Here is a 15,934-nt window from a genome sequence, read left to right on the forward strand (position 1 = left end):
CAAATATAGAGATGCCTACCTTAGACTCAAATATAGAAAACGATTGCATTGAAGAAAGCGATTTCCTACTGGCCAACTGAAGTAAAATTCGAGAGTCGTTGCTCATTCCCCATTTATCTGACGAGATATTTTCAGTCTGTGTCCCAGTTTTCTTAGTCCATTTCAACATACTTCCCAGTTACGCATTTTATTTATTCGTAAGATATTTTTTTCCTTGTGTCTCATACGTTGCCGTTTATTTACCATTTTTTCCTCCAAATGTAGTCTACAGAGTTGTGTATTATTTTTTGTCTGTTTGCATATGTTTGTTAGTGATGCTTTTGCAGTCAAGCAATTTTCCTTTTGAAAAAAAAGTCACTTCCTCCACGCACCAAAAAAAAAAAAAAAAAAAGGATAAACTGGGTGTTGTACAGAGATAGACAGATAGACAGACAGGGAGATAGATAGATAGATAAATGGATAGATGGACAGCTATAGGGGGATAGCGATAGACATGGGATGACGTTTCTTCAGCCCCTTTCCTTTGTACCACTTAACAGCTAAGTTGCCATCAATTGCCTCTCTTAGTGTTTACATGACATTGGAGATATACACTGAGGTGGTTTGGCCAGGAAGAGAGGAAGGAGGGTGAAAGACTAACAAAGAGAGTGTATGTGAGGGAGGTGGAGGGGAGAGAGAGAGGGGGAGACCGAGGATGAGATGGAAGGATGAAGAAGAATATGAGTTAGTGGGGTGTGAGTTGTGGGGAGAGCAGCGTAATGTCAGGAACAAGGCTACAGAGAGGCAATTTATTCGTAGCCACCCCTTACGGGATCAAGGCGTCTGTTGATAAATACATAGATAGATAGGCACTGGAAGTTTCAGTACTCACTTTCCCGTGTCCCTTTCCAGAAAACGCAAATCTTAAGCCGCATTTTACGCCGTCACCTATTGTAACGACCCCAACGATCTCAGCTGGAAACACACAGTATTATATCCTCAGCAACCAGTAGATCGCAATGAGGAGCAGGTCTGAGATCATGTTGTTTATTGTGATAGAAATTCGTTGGTTTTGTTGGTTTGGCGTATAAACCCATCAGAAGCAGAAACTTATTTATGATTCGGACACTCGCATTATTGCGGAGAGTGACGAGGGTGTATTAAATAAAATTGTATAATTAAGAAGATAATCTGGACTGACAGGTATGTACAATATACGAATGAATTCTCTACGTTTCAGTTACCTACAAAATATGACACATGGGCGTCTTACGGTAAGGCTGTTGACTTTCCAGATACTTCCTTTATTTTTTTACATCTTAATCCCCTTTGTGTGTGTGTGTGTGTGTGTGTGTGTGTGTGTGTGTGTGTGTGTGTGTGTGTGTGTGTGTGTGTGTGTGTGCAGCTGAAAAATTAAAAAAAAAAAAAAAAAAAAAAAAAGCAGTGAAATAAAAGTTGGAACAATGGCTGCACATAGGTCATAAAGGGACCCGTTTAGATTTCATGTCCACCGAAATCTGCTGAAGGGGTATTTTGCCCCCTGCAGTGCGTGTGGACAGTGAACTTAGTGAATTTTTCTATTTGAAAGTTGGGTTGAAACAGGGATGTGTCATGTCTCCATGGTTGTTCAATCTGTACATGGATGGGGTTATAAAAGAGATACAAGGTAGGGCAGTGGATATTGGAGTGGCCCTGGTGAGAGACGGTAGTGTTTGGAAACTCCCTGTACTGTTGTTTGCAGATGATACTGTGTTATTAAGTGAAGACGAAGGGGAGCTGCAAGGCTTGGTGGATGAGTTTGGGAGTGTGTAAGAAACGGAATCTAAAGCTGAATGTAGGGAAGAGTAAAGTTATGGTCCTCCAGAGAAGTGAAGTCAGTGAATGTACAGTAAGGTTGGATGGGGAGGAAATGGAAAATGTGAGTACGTTTAAGTACGTGTGACGAGCAAGGAAGTTTGGAGGGTGAGGTGCTTGAAAGGGTACAACGAGGAAGAAGGGTTGCTGGTTCCTTGAAAGCAGTGATAAGAAACAGGGAAATGAGCATGGAAGTGAAAAAGTTACTACATGACAGTATTGTGATCCCAACTCTAACGTATGGAAGTGAAGCTTTGACGTTGTTGGAGGGACAGAAGTCAAGAGTGAGAGCAGTGGAAATGAGTTATTTGAGAGGGGCATGTGGAGTTACATGGACAGACAGACTGACAAATGAGGATGTGAAGGAGCATTGTGGTGTGGATGTGGATGTGATAGAAAGCGTTAGGAGAAACATATTGAGGTGGTTTGGCCGTGTGGAGAAGATGGAGAGTGAGAGACTGACGAAGAGAGTGTGAGTGAGGTGGAGGGGAAGAGAGGGAGAGAGAGGCCAAGGATGAGATGGAGGGATGCAGTGGAGAGGTATATGAGGGAGGGGGATGTGAGCTGGGAGTAAGGCAATAAAATGGCGGGAGAGAGGGCGACGTGGAGAAGATTTGTTTGTGGCCACCCCGTATGGGATTAAGGCGTCTGGCAATAGATAGATAGATAGACTTTCCCCAGTGCTTGCAGGGGCAAGTTCTTGGGCCGGGAAGCACTTGTTTCAACGTGAAAACAAATCGTTGGTTTCAAGCAAAGCGAAATATGATCCAGAAACAACTCTCGATTTAATATATAAGAAGGTCCTACAAGTGACTGAGAATATATATATATATATATATATATATATATATATATATATATATATATATATATAGATATAAATTTGTGTGTGTGTGTGTGTGTGTGTTTGTGTGTGTGTGTATCATCATCATCATCATCCGGACTTCCTTTCTCACCCTAGGGCAAGGTGAGGTGTAGCAACGTCCAGTCCGCCCAAGCTTGCCCAATCCAATGGGCCATGCTTCCATTCACTTTTCATTCATGCCCCCGGAATCCTGGCTTTATCTGATACGCCAAAAAGCTTTCATCACATTCTGTAGCTTCTCATAAACTTATCCGATAATGTCAGTCAGAACGATGTCATGTTAAAAATGGGTGTCAAATCCCTGATCATGCACTTCTCTTCACACTACACATCTAGCCAGCACGAGCTCTTGTCAGTCCACTAGCCTCACAGACTTCCAAACCTCTCTTCCTCACACACTCATCCACCATATCCCTCCACCTTCTCCTTGGCCTACCTTGCCTCCTACTTCCTCGAAATTCGCTCTGATATACATTTTTCTCCACTCTGTTGTTATCCAATCTTTCCACATGACCATACCATCTCAGTACACTCTCTTCGATTCTGGTGTACACAGATTACCTCACTCCACATCCTTCACGAATCACATTATTTCTTATTCTATCCACTCTCTGTACTCCACATACATTCCTCAGTAGTCCCATCTCCACTGCTGTCACTCTTGATTTTTCATTTTCATGATACACCATAGTCTTATATCTAGTGCTGGGAACGCTACTAATAAAAAGTAGCGGCGCTCCCATTCCCGTTACTAGCTCGAAAAAGTAGTGGCGTTACTGGTTTCACTACTTGATACGAAATGTAGCGGCGCTCCCACTCCCGCTACTTTAGATAAGAAAAAGGTACACAAAGGAAAGGTTAACAAAAATCTGTGTTATAGCAGTACACTATATACTGTTTTGATCTTAGTCAGTCTGAATGATTATGTTGTGAACCAGTAATGTCAGTATATAAATATATATATATATATATATATATATATATATATATATATATATATATATATATATATATATATATATATATATATATATATATATATATATATATATGTCGGTTTAACTTTAATTAAGCTTAGAGTCGATGGTACAGGAAAAAGCTATTTACTGTATAATGTAACAAATGATCTTTGACATTGTTACCTAGTATACCTACTGAAAGTAACATACGTAATTAAAAGGTAAACAAATGTGGCCTACCATTGATACATATTATATAGATTTATTATATTTTCAATGATACCTATTTAAGATATGTACGAAAACGAAAGTAAAAATGAACTGGGGCTTTCTTTTAAAGACTATTTATACAATAGCAATGTTTTTTTTCCATTACTTTAAACTGAAAGTAATATACTGTTACGAAATATTAACGTGGTGAGTAAGAATTAATCTGAAAGAGAGAGTGGGGGAGAGAGCGGGAGTTAGAGACGGGGATAGTTAGAGGTGTGTTCTTACCTAATTGTTCTTACCTAATTGTATCTTTACAGGAATGAGCCAAGCTCGTACTGTCCCGTGTCTTAAACCATATTTATCGTACATATCCTTAAATTTGTGAATTGTTTTGGCACACACTATTTCATTCGGTAGTGCATTCCATTGATCAATTGCTCTGTTTGGGAAACTGAACTTCCTTACGTCTTTATCCCCTCTCTTCTTATGCAGTTTTTTGCAGTGTCCTCTTGCTGATGCTTCTCCATATGTTAAGTAATCATTTATGTCTATTTTCTCCTTTCCTGATATGCATTTATATAGCATTATCATGTCACCTCTTTTCCTTCTCTCCCGTAGTGTTGGTAGATTCAGTTTATTTAGTCTTTCTTCGTAGCTTAGGTCCCTTAAGCTTGGTATCCATCTTGTAGCGGCCCTTTGAACTTTTTCAATCTTGTCTATGTGCTTTTTGAGATGAGGACTCCAGACTACTGATGCATATTCCAGGGTTGGTCTAATGAATGATGTTATTATCCTTCTTAGCATGTCTTCATTTATGTATGTGAATGCTATTCTCATATTTGCAAGCAGTGTATACATGTTCCGTACCTTCTCGCTGGTGTGGTCAGCCGGAGATAGTCTGTTATTGATAATCACACCTAGGTCTTTCTCTCTTTCTGATGTTTATAGGGTTTTATTTCCTAACTTATAATCCCAATCAGGTCTTTTTCCACTTTTACCAAACTTGATTACATGACACTTGTCCACATTGAATTCCATTTGCCATGTATTACTCCATTCATGAAGTATATTTAATTCTTCTTGTAGCTCTTTACAAGAGTCTGTGTTAGTAATTCTCCTTTGTATTTTTGCATCATCTGCAAACATATTCAGATAGCTCTCATTTCCAGTGTTACTGTTTATATCATTTATATACACTAAAAACATGATTGGTGCCAGCACTGAACCCTGTGGTACTCCACTAGTCACTTCTTTCCATGATGAGTAGTTTCCTCTTAGTACTGTCCTCATTACTCTTTTTATGAGAAAGTCTTGCATCCAACAAAACAGTTTGCCTCGAATTCCTCCTTGATGGTACAGTTTCCATAAAAGTCTTTGGTGTGGTACTGTGTCAAAAGCTTTCTTGAAATCTAAATAGATACTGTCCACCCGTCCTTCCCTTTCCTGTATTGTGTTTGTTACTCTGTCATAGTAGCTCAACAGATTAGTAACACATGATTTTCCTTTTCTGAAACCAAACTGTCTTTCTGTAATCATACTGTGTTCTTCTAGATGATTTACCCAAGCTTTTCTTATAAGTTTTTCTAATACCTTGCTTACAACACTGGTCAGTGATACTGGTCGGTAGTTGAGTGGATTTCCTTTCTTGAATAAGGGGACAATATTTGCTTTTTTCCAAATATCTGGTAGTTTACCTTGACTCAAGGATTTCTTGAAAATTAAAAATAATGGTTTACATAACTCCTTTGCACATTCTCGTAATACCCAACATGAAATTTCATCAGGACCACTTGCTTTTCCTCTGTCTAATCTACTTAACTCCTCCTGTATTACTTTTTCTGCTATTTGTATATCTGGTAGTATAAGTGGACATGCGTGTTCCACATAGTCCCTCTCAATTTTTTTTTTCTTCTGTAAAAACTAATTGGAAATTCTTATTTAGTGCTTCACAAATATCTTTCTCTTGTGTATAAGTGATTCCCTCGTCCGTAATGGATTGTATTATATCTTTTACTTTAGTTTTGCTTCTGATATAGCTGTAAAACAGCTTTGGTTGATCACTACTTTTATTTATTATATCATCCTCAAACTGTTTTTGGGCTTCCCTCCTTATTCTTGTATAGTCGTTTCTTGCCTGTTTGTAATTATTGTACGCCCTTTCACTATTGTCTTCTGTATCTATTCCACAACAAATCTCTTCTTTCTTTTAATTTTTTACATTCTGTATTGAACCATTTCTGTATTTTCTTATCTGCTTCTTTGTGCTGTGGGATGTACTTCTGGACTCCTATTTCATAAAATTCACAAAAATTTTTATATACAGCATTTAAATCTTGTCCTCTAAGCTCATTTTTCCAATCAGCTTCTAAGAAATACTTCTTTAGGTCTTGATAATTTCCCTTTTTATAGTTTAGCCTCTTTTTGTAACTATCATTGCTGTTTACTATGTCATATGCTATCCTGAAGTTATAGTTTAGTACTGCATGATCGCTTTTGCCGAGTGGAGGGTGATATATTAAACTGTCAGTATCATTTTCTTGCCTTGTAAATATTAGATCTAGCACTGAAGGTACATCAAGTCCTCTTTTTCTGGTGGTTTCCCTCACATGTTGTGTTAAGAAAAACTCCTGTACGAGATCCAGGAGCTTTTGGTCCCAACAGCTTTCTTGGCTATTTGTATCTAGAGTATTCCAATTTATATTTGTATTGAAGTCCCCAGTTAGTATAATTCTTTCCGATTTCTCTTCCATTTTATGTAGCAATGATCTTACACTCTGAATTGTACTCTCTGCCAGGTCCTCATATTCGTCTCTTTCCCATGTGTTTGATCTGGGTGGCATGTACAAATTGGCTACAATTACTTTACCTTCAGATGTGTCGATCTCTACTGCAATCAGTTCTACTTGTGATGGTATATCTAGTTTTATTTCCTTGACTTTTAGATTTTTCTTAGTTAATATTATAATTCCTCCTCCTTTTTTTAAATATCTGTCTCTTCTCCATATATTGTATTCCTCTAAGTTTAGTATGTCATTTGATATCCTTGGTATTAATTTTGTTTCAGTTAGGTATATTATTTGTGGTTCATTTTCTCTGACATAATCATTCATCTCTAGTAATTTAGATACCATTCCATCCACATTTGAGTACATCAACTTTATCATCTTGTTTATATACTTGTCCTGACATGGTTCTACTACCTTCCTCCTTTTTCTTCCATCCTGTTTGTGTACCACTTTCGTACCTGCAATCCTATTACTTTGTAAAATAAATTTCTTCTTGTCCTCTTCTGATCTTCCCTCATTTTTTGTTTTTGCTTCCTCCCTTTTCTCTTTCAGTAATTCCATTTCCTCTTGTGTTAGGCATCTTTTTATCCATACATTTTTGAACTCCTCTTTTTCCTTAAGATTCTTTGCATTTTTTAGTATCTCTTCCACAGTGTTTATACTCTGGAAAGTCACCTTTAGAGGTCTTGTCTTGCTTTTCTCGTATTTCCCTAACCTTTTGTGTTCCTCTATGTCTTTACTACAGATTTCCTCTGATACTTCTTTCAGTAAGCTCATTACATTTGCCATCTCCTTTTTGTCTCTTGTGATCTTATTTTTAACTTCATCCTCTTCTATACCAGTGATTACTATTGATTTGTTTATCTCTACTGAATCTCTGACTAACTTTGGATTGTTTTGGATTATTCTTTTCACCTCTTTTTTAATGCTTTTTTCCTCCACCCTTGTTTCTAAGTCTTTCTTTACTTTCACCATTTCTGCATACGTGGTTTCTACATCATTTTTGTAGCTTTGCACAGCTTCATTTACTTGTGTTATCTTCTCCTCAATATCACTGCTCTGGTCAATAAGACTGCTAACTTGCCTAATTGTCTCTGTGTCATTTTTGAACTCTTCCATAACACTCTCGTGATTGACTACTGTACTTGCCATTTCACTAATTTTCTTCCTAAGTGTACTCAATTTCACGGTTAGTTCACTGATGGTTGTGTCTTTCTTATTGGCCTCCCTTCCTAGTTTTTCTATTTCTTCCTTTTGCAAGTGCATCTGCTTCTTTATTTCATCAATTTCATTTTTGAAAGCCATTTCTAGTTTGTTTACACGTTCAACCAGTCTATTGTGGGTCTCTACTTCAACCAGTTCTTGGTAGAAATCATCATTTTGCTTTTTACCTTTATCCCTTTTCTTTTCCAAATTTGTTTTACTGAAGTATGTATCCATTTTGCAATACTCAAAGTGCAAAGCATATACTTACAATCTCCGTCTTGTTGTAAACAAACCTCAGAGATGACTCAGCGTATTCTTTCATCTTGGTTCTATTTCCTGTTTTTACAAGTCTTGTTGAAACTTATTATTTTTTTCCTTTTTATAATGAACAGTCATTTAGTCTAACCTTGTACTGAGCTTGACTCATACAAAGATACTATTTAGGTAATGCCACTGGCCGTGATGATTTGGTATGGAGCGCTGGTGTCACATATCCACCTAGCTTGAATCCCTCTGTGTGTGTGTGTGTGTGTGTGTGTGTGTGTGTGTGTGTGTGTGTGTGTGTGTGTGAAGCAAAGGCGCAAGTTGCAAGTTCAATATTCTGGTCAGTACAGAGGTCAGGTTCCATAATAGGAATTGAAATGCAACGAAATTTCGAAAAATCACAGTCTGCTGACCACGGCAGAATAAATTGAGACTGGCTAGTCTGGCTCGGACTCAGTCCCCATGCTGCTCGCCAAGCTGCCAGTTACCTAATATAAATGATCGATAATTAACTAGCAAATTCCTGTCTAATTATTGCAAATTACTAATAAATAATAATTAATAAATTACTGATGTAATGTAGAACAAACATCATTAATTGACAGAATTGACGAAAGTATTATTTTTCGTCATTAATAAATACAACCAAACCGTTGGCATCTCTGTATGTACTCACCGACTCCGGACCTGTTTTCGTCACGTGAGTAGCGAGGAGCGCGGTAATGCTTGAGTACGGCCAAAAAGTAGCGGCGCTCTCAGCTCCGCTACTGGCTACAAAAAAGTAATGGTGTTACCACCATCGCTATTAAAATAGTAGCGGCGTTATGTAGCGCCACTACTAATAGCAGCGCTATTCCCAGCTTTGCTCATATCCATAATTATGTTAAAGTCTGCACTAACACTCCTTCATGTAAGCCTCGTGCAGCTGCAACACTCAAGTCTCTGCTTCTTTCCAAGGCCTTCATTGCACCAGCTACTTTCATTCCTTGTGTTGCTCTACTTTCCATTTCTTATGAACATTTTCCTTTCTTTTCTATCACTGTACCCAGGTATTTGAACTCTCTCATCAATTCCAGTCTCTCTTCATTCACCAGAACGTCGCACTGGGAGTCACCTTCTCTCTCAATAACCATCACTTTACTCTTTTTTGTAGGCACGAAGCTCACTGACATCAGCAAAACACTGCAGTAGTCTACCAAGTTCTTGTGTTGTTGTTGTTGTTGTGATATTTGCCTCACAACATGGTGAGGACACAGGCAAACATAGAGCCCGTCAGGGAAGTAGCAAAAAGTTGCTCTCAAAACGAGAGCATAGCAGTGACAAGACTGTAAGACGAGGCAGCAAAGGCAGGACAAGATCAAGCGTGGATCGGCTGTTACGAGAGCAGGGTGGTGGCTATATAGTTGACCAGGGCAGCACGTGGTGGATCGAACTCGATGCCCTCATGGATGGCGGCTTCCTCAGATGGAGAGAGGGAGTTGGAATTTGTATGCCTCACGGATCTTCTGATACAGAGTCTGGTAGACGAGAGGCAGTGTATTGTCATCGTTGATCAGATCCATGAGATAGAAGAGCAGCTCTTCTAGGTCCGCATCCGTGCGGGCATCGAGATCACAAGTGCCTGAGAGTGGTGGAAGGAGGGCCTCGATCCGGCGAGCAACGGTGGAAGGGTCGCTCCTGGTTTTTCCCCCTTTCTTCTTTGGTTTCTTCTTCTTCTCCTTAGGTGGAGGAGGAGAAGAAGAGCGAGCGATGGCGGCAGGCGGTGGTGAAGGTGGAAGAGGCTCCTCCACTTCGTCAGGAGCAGATGGAGAAGGCAAGGAGGAGGGCTGTACTACATCCAGATGTACTGGAGGGACAGGAGACGAGACACGCCCCTCCTCAGCTCCTGACGAAGGGAGGTGAACCTCCACAACAGTCTCCCCATGCTCGATGTCCATGGCCTGTGACGGTTCTGGGTCGGTGATCGTAGTTACGATGGTGGTGGCGCCAGTCATCCGGTTGAGAGGGGCATCCAAACACAGCTGTTTTCGCGGTGTCGTGCGAGGTGGTGGTGGCTGCTGTCGCCGGGCCTGACGCTCCTGATGAGGGGGGAGACGAGGATCGCGGGTGAAGCTTTGGGGAATGGCAAGGCGTGGAAGGCCGTTCTCCTCAAAGATTTGAGGAAGGAGAACAGCCAAAACTGCCTTGCTACCCCCACTGAAAGCTTCAGCCATCGCGATACACATCGCAACAAGTGTGCTTGTGTTGCCAGAACTTCCAGGACACCTTCGCTGGCGTCTCTGGGCAGGGGGACTCCGCCGTGCACGGGCAGAGCCCTGCACAGCAACACCACCCGGCCCAGTGACGTCCTTAGCCTCGGGACCCTTGGAAGCCTGTACAACACGAAACTCCACCGTCTCTCCCTCGCCAAGTGAGCGCTGGAAATGCCGTGGATTTGGTGAAACGATCCCAGAAACGTGTACAAAAACATCAGCCCCAGTGTCCCGGCGCTTGATGAAACCGTAACACGATCTCACGTTGAACCAATTCACGGTTCTCTGGATGGTAGTGGCTCCTGGCAGCACGGATCTGCTGTTGGGTGCCCCCCTCAACGGATCACAGGCACGAGCAGAGTCGCTGGAAGTCTCTCGGAGCTCGGGCTTAGTGACGACTGGCCAGGCCAAGCTATGCGAGAGGAGTGGTTCTTGTGTGGTATTTGAAAGTAGTACTGCATCATCAGCATACAACAAATTTGAGATATGCCATCCATCACCATTCGTTACCAATGCCATCCCCCTCTCTATTACTTGTATATTTACTTCTCTCATCACCCCATCCTTATATATATATTGAACAACCATGGGGACATCACACAACTTTGTCGCACGCCTACACCGATCATGAACCATTCACTCAGATGCCCAGTAACCCTTGCACATGCTCCACTACCATCATAAAAACTCTTGGCGGCAATTAGCAAATTACCATCTACAACGCACAAGCGCAAAAGCTTCCACAAACCTTCGCTGTCTACTTTGTCGTATGCTTTTTCCAGATCCATGAATGCCATAAACACCTTATAGTCCTTCTCACAAGCCTTCTTCACTATCTTTCTTGCTGCAAATGTTTGATCCACACATCCTCTGCCACTCCTAAAGCCACCCTTCTCAATGCTCAATAGGATTTCTGGTATCTCTCTTACTTTATATCAATTCTTCCATATACCTTTCATACCACACTCAGTAATCCTACGTCACGATAGTTCTTGCACTCACTTCGTTTACCATTATTTTTGAACAGGGGTATAATCACAGCCTATATCCACTCTGCTAGGACAGTTTCACTCTTCCATGCCTTCTTACATATCTCCAACAAGCATTTCATTCCTCTTTTCCTCCATTGCTTTCTTAACCGCTTCATCCCACCATGCCGTACCTTTCTTCTTTGTTGTTACTCTTGCCATACCACACACCGCTTTAGCATTTCTAACTAAGCAGTCCCTTTATGCATGCAACAGGCTGTCCAGATCCATTTCATTACAATTCACTGATTCTAACTCCTCCCCTACTTTGGTCCTGTATTCATCTGCCATTTCTTTGCACCACAGCTTCTCAACTTTCAATCTTTCTCCCTGACTGCTCCTATCTCTCCTGGTCCACCTCACTCCTATCAGCTTGATCTTGCGTACCACAATCATATTCTCAGACAGACCTCCACATCATCCTCTCAAGGCCCTCGTATCAGCAGTCATTCCCAGCATCGACCTCTCTACGAGCACGAAATCAATCAGGCGCCTTTACAACTCGATCCCCGTTCCCTCTATACCATGTATATTTATTTGCATCTTTATGCATGACATACGAGTTACAAATGCACAACCTCCTTTTCTGACACATATCCTTCAGTCGCTCCCCATTATCATTTTCTCCTGGTACTTCATTACAACCCATTATGTTATCTTTAGGACCACTGCCTACTTTTCTATTCATAATGCTCATTACGATTGCTCCTGGGCATTTCTCACAATGCTTCATCCAGCTCATCCCAAAACCTGTCTTTCTCTCACTCCTGTCCCCACACTGTGCATACACTACAATTACAGCCACTTTCACCTTTTCGAACTTGATCTTGACATACATACGTCTCAAGCTGGCACATTTGTAATCTCTCATTCCACTCTGCCACACCTCATTATTCAACAAACCAACTCCTTCCTTGCATCTTTCTCGCCCATTCATGCCCGATTTTACACACACACACACACACACACACACACACACACACACACACACACACACAGATGTATATCGTTTCGTTTCGTTTTTAAAGACTCCAACATGCTTGCATGCTTCGGCTTTGATCATCGAATGGCGGCTTTCCACGCTGCACGATCCATCGCAGCCTCCCTGTTCAGTCCCTTAACCCTGAGGTCACACTTAATGACCTCGTCCCATGTTTTTCTCGGTCTACCCCTCACAACCCCACCCCCAGTATTAACACTCTCACCTTCCTCACCCAGTTATCATCCCCCATCCTCTCCACATGTCCAAACCATCTCAATCTATCACTCCTCATCACAACACTAATACACTCCAGTCCCATTCTACCTCTCAACTCTTCTATCGTAAACCCAGCCCCCCCGGACCTTGCATGCAGGGATGCACTACACATCCACCTAATCATTGTCATTTCTGTAGGTCTGAGCCGGCGAATATCCTCCTCCTTTACTGCCCAGGTCTCACTACCATACAGCAATACACTCCTAACACATGCTGCATACAAAGACCCCTTAGCACACAGGGAGAGTCCTCTCAATGTCAGAAGAGGCAACAGCTCCCTGAACTTCTTCCAACCACTTCTCACCCTAGCCACAGAGGTAGCTCCAGCCCCACCTCCAGCACACAACATGTCTCCCAAATAACAAAACTCTTCCACACACTCAAGAGATTCACCAGCAAGTTCAATCCTTTCACGCCTGACAATCACCACCTGCTCTCCCCGACACGCCGTACACATAAAATCAGCATTATCTCGCAATCTACCTCTGATACCACTACATCTCTTGTGCACCCATCTATCACAAACACCGCACAAGATAGAATTACTTCCCACGCCCCTGTGGCAAACTGCACATGGCCACTCTCCCTCGTCTTTGACAGTACCACCACCAACCCTCGATATCATCACTTTTGTTTTATCTGCATTTACCCTTAAGCCCTTGTGCCTCATACCATCTCTCCACTTCCTAAACCCTTCCTCCGCCTCCCTTTCGTTCTCTGCAATCAACACCAAATCATCAGCATACAACATCTCCCGCGGGAGTCCGTTTCTAAAGTCACGTGAGAGGGCTTCAAGTACCATGATAAATAACATGGGACTCAAAACTGACCCCTGATGCACACCAATATTCAGGGAAAACTTATCATTCAAATCTCCATTCACTCTTACCTGGGTGCGAGCACCCACATACATAGCCATAACCACCCTAACCAGCCACTTCTCCAAGCCAAGCTTTCTCATTGCCCACTTCACCACCTCTCTAGGGACTCTGTCAAAGTCCTTTTCCAAATCAACAAGAACAAAATACAGATCCCTTCTCCCACCAATATATTTTTCTTGAAGCTGTCGAACAATGAATATGGCATCAGTGGTCCCCCTACCAGGCATAAACCCAAACTGCATCTCATCAATATTCACTCTTTCTCTAATCATACCTTCTAAAACTCTCTCCATTACCTTCATTATCTGATCTAAAAGCTTTATACCTCTATAATTTCCTCTTTCCAGGGCATCACCCTTCCCTTTATACACATTTACAATTTCACCCTTCAGCCAATAATCTGGGACAGCACACTCATAAATAATCATATTTATCAGGTCAGTGACTAACCTCACCCCTATATCTCCTGAGGCCTTCAGCATTTCGGCAGTCAACCCAGACACACCTGCTGCCTTCCCCACCTTCATCCTGCCTATTGCCTCACTCACACTAACAGCATCAATCAAAGGCCAAGGGCCAAACACTGGGTCTGCTGGCTCCAAACTTTCCCTGTCCCAGTCAAACTCATTCAACAACCGGCTATAATGCCCTCTCCATGCATCTTTAATATCCTCACTGTTCACCACTACCCTTCCTTGATCATTCTTCACACCCTGCTCACCTATAATATCCCGACTATCCCTCTTCATCTGATTTGCCACCTTAAATATCATATTTTTCCTTTCCCCATGATTTAGGTTATCAAGTAAAAGTCTCTGTGACTCAGACCTCGCCCTGTATACCTCTCTTCTAGCCCTACGCTTGGCAGCCAAGTATTCCTCCTTGGTACCACCCTTCTTCCATTCCCGGAAAAGCCTTCTTTTCTCCTTAACTGCAGCTTCTACACCCTCATCCTGCCACCAAGTTACTTTATGTTTTGGTGGTCCTCTTATCCAACCACATGTTACATCAGTAACTCTCAAGAGATTGTTCTTGAGGGCTCTGTACTGTTCATTAACGCCTCTGTCTACAGCTCCCTGTTCAGCCACCACTCTCCTCATCTCACTATAGAAGGCATTCCTTACCACTTGGTTTTTCAGCTCGCATATTTTCCTTCTAGGTACATAAGTCCTCTTTTTCATCACTCGTTCTTTAAGCACCATATCACAAATCAATAGTTTGTGCTGCTGCACACACTCCTCGCTTCCTATAACTTTAACATCCCTCACTAACCTCCTATCAGCCCTCCTTACCAGAAAATAATCTATCTGACTGCTATTTCCCCCAGACTCATACGTAATTAACCTACTCTCTCTTTTCCTAAAATATGTGTTGCACACAATCATGTCCGTTGCCTCCCATAACTCGAGTATCCTTTCCCCTTCCGCATTCCTTATAACATACGCACATCCCCCATGTACTCCTTCATAACCTTGTTCTGCTTCACCTACATGATCATTTAAGTCCCCTCCCAAAACCACTATCTCATCATCTCGCATACCACCTACTACACATAGTAAATCATCCCAAAATCTATCTTTCTCTGCTTCATCCAAGTCTGCATGTGGGGCATATACTGATATAACTGCAGCTATCTTTCTACTGAATAGAATTTTCACTACCAATATCCTATTGCTTACTCTTATAACATTCATAACATATTCCACCTATTTCTCCGCAACCATCACACCAACAACCCCATATCCATCTGTACCCCCTTGCCAAAACAACTTATAGTAACAGTCTTTCCAAGCAATCTTTCTGGCTGATGCACCCCTGTATCGGACTTCCTGCAAACACGCCACATCCACCCACCTCCTACTGAATGCCTCAACGACTTCCCCCGCTCCTCCCCTCAAACTTCCCACATTCCATGAACCCACCTGTCATGGAGTTTGTAAAATGTATATGCAGTATTAAAGGATAATATTTCAATAATACTGAGAACAGGACAGGACAATGAAATGTCTTGTGAAAATAAAGCAATGATTACTTTATGCCGGCTTACTTCGCCCATTCTCTAAGGACGAGAATTTATAAACTTTTTCAACAGTACACAGCAGAGACTAATTCCTCACAATTGCTGTTTGTTAGTACTGTTAGCCTCTGGAGAAAGTGACTTCACCCCTGACAATCAATAACTAATTCTATTAATGATAACAGGTTCTTGCTGATGCATTAACTCCTGGTTGCACAATGGATTTTAAGCTTAATACAAAAGGACTGGCCTAAGTACCAGTTATGAATAGCAGAGCGTTTATGCAAACTAGGAGCTATAAGTGAAATAAGCTTAATATGGAAAATAAAACACGAGATTACATTACATTAAGCTCAAGAAAAAGAATTGTTA

This window comes from Coenobita brevimanus, chromosome 17 (assembly GCF_032717465.1).
Source record: "Coenobita brevimanus isolate Jiangsu-jjx chromosome 17, ASM3271746v2, whole genome shotgun sequence".
Classification (NCBI taxonomy): domain Eukaryota; kingdom Metazoa; phylum Arthropoda; class Malacostraca; order Decapoda; family Coenobitidae; genus Coenobita; species Coenobita brevimanus.